This window comes from Chrysochloris asiatica, unplaced genomic scaffold (genome assembly GCF_000296735.1).
Source record: "Chrysochloris asiatica unplaced genomic scaffold, ChrAsi1.0 scaffold00245, whole genome shotgun sequence".
NCBI classification, from domain to species: Eukaryota; Metazoa; Chordata; class Mammalia; order Afrosoricida; family Chrysochloridae; genus Chrysochloris; species Chrysochloris asiatica.
In genome coordinates, this window is record NW_006408763.1 from 1,468,427 (window position 1) to 1,470,667 (window position 2,241).

At 39.3% G+C, this 2,241-nt stretch overlaps 1 pseudogene; it reads right to left on the reverse strand.

Annotated features, from left to right (window-relative positions):
- Nucleotides 1–722: 722 nt before the first annotated feature.
- The window catches only part of LOC102828745, a 6,136-nt pseudogene continuing 4,617 nt past the window's right edge, over nt 723–2,241 (reverse strand).

The window sequence follows — 2,241 nt, forward strand, 5'->3', positions numbered from 1 at the left end:
AAGCCTGTCACAGAAGACTAGGACATTATATCATTTCATTTATATGAAGTATCCAGAATAGGCAGATCCAAAGAGATAGGAAGTAGATTAATAGCTGCCTATGAATGGTGTCCTGGTGTGGTGCTACAGAATAAGCACTGAACTGCAAGATTGGTTTGAACCTCAAGGTCAGCTATTCCAACTCACCAGCCACTCCTCAGAAACCCTATACTGTGTCACTATAAGTCAGAAATGATTCAACGGCACTTCACAACAACATGGATGAGAGGTAGAGTGGAATGAAGTGTGACTGCTAATAAGAATGAAGTTTCTTATTGTTGTTTAGTGCCATTGAATCAGTTCTGACTCATAGCAGCCCTGTATAGAGTTTCCAAGGAGTGGTTGGTGGGTTTGAACCGTCAACCTTGAGGTCCAGTGTTTTATCATACAGTGCCACAAGTTTATTAGAATGATGAAAATGAGATTATTAGATTATTCAAAGTTACACAATTTTGAATATATGTAAAACTTAGTGAACTTTCACTGTTAAAGGGGAAATGTTGATGCAATGTAAATGATATTTGATTTTTTTTTTTTTTTTTTGAAGAGGGCCATACCTAGGGGGCTAAATTACCCTGGCAGGTATAGACTCCTCAATGACATTAATTATAAAATTGTCATTAGCTTTTGTTCTGTTCTCCATATGCTCCACTGCGCTCTCTCCAAAGATGATTTTCAGCTCCCTACTCCCCAGCCTGACAGAAGCGAGAAGATACAGGTGTGGACATTCATTTTTTGTTTTTTTTGGTACCTGTCCATTGTTCATTGGTCTCTCACTGACTGTGCACCTCCATTCTGGTAACTAGAGGGGGTGCCTGAGCGAATGGATACCCCACCCCTTCCCCTGGAGGGTTCTACTACACTTGCACACAGATCTCGAAATTTAAAGTGACAGTTTTGACATAAAACCAAACAGCCACCATTCCTCTGTATGTCGTACTGTGGTGGCTTGTGAGTTGCTGTGATTCTGAGGGCTATGCCACCGGTATTTTAAATAACCAGCAGGATCACCCATGGTAGACAGGTTTCAGATGAGCTTCCAGACAAAGAAAGACGAACTACTTCCAAATCACTGAAAACCTTATGAATAGCAGAGAAACACTGTCAGATACAGTGCCGGAAAATGATCCCCTCAGGTTGGAAGGCACTCAAAATGTGACTGGGGAAGAGATGTCTTCTCAAAGTAGAGTTGACCATGATGATGTGAATGGAGTTAAGCTCATGGAAGAAAAGCCCACAGAACCTTCAATTGCTGATGGGGCACAACTCAAAATGAAGAGAAACAGCTGTAAACATCCATTGAAAATCGGAACATGGAATGTATGAAGTATGAATCTGGGAAAATTGGAAGTTGTCAAAAATGAAATGGAACACATAAACATCAATATCTTAGGCATTAGTGAGTTGAAATGGAATGGTATTGGCCATTTTGAATCTGACATTCACATGGTTTACTATGCTGGGAATGTCAAATTGAAAAGGAATGATGTTGCATTCATTGTCAAAAAGAACATATCCAGATCCGTCATGCATGAGGTACGATGCTATAAGTGATAGGATAATATCCATACGCCTACAGGGAAGTCCAGTTAATATCACTATTATTCAAATTTATGCACCAACCACTAAAGCCAGTGAGGATGAAATAGACGAATTCTACCAACTTCTTCAATCTGAAATTGATCAAATATGCAATCAAGATGTTTTGCTCATTACTGGTGATTGGAATGCAAAGGTTGGGAGCAAAGAGGAAGGACCAGTAGTTGGGAAATATGGCCTTGGTGATAAAAATGATGCTGGAGAACTCATGATAGAATTCTGCAAAGCTAATGATTTGTTAATTTCAAATACCTTCTTTAGACAGCATATGAGATGACTATACACATGGATACCGGATGGAAGACATAGAAATCAAATTTACTACATCTGTGGAAAGAGAAGATGGAAAAGCTCCATATCATCTGTGAAAACAAGGCCAGGGGTAGACTGTGGAACAGACCATCAATTACTCATATGCAAATTCAAACTGAAGCTGAAGAAAAGGAAAACAAGTCCACGAGAGCCAAAATATGACCTTGAATCTATCCCACCTGAATTTAGAGATCATATCTGAAGAACAGATTTGATACATTAAACACTAAAGACTGAAGACCAGAAGAGTTGTGGGATGACATCAAGAACATCATATGTGAAGAGAGCAAA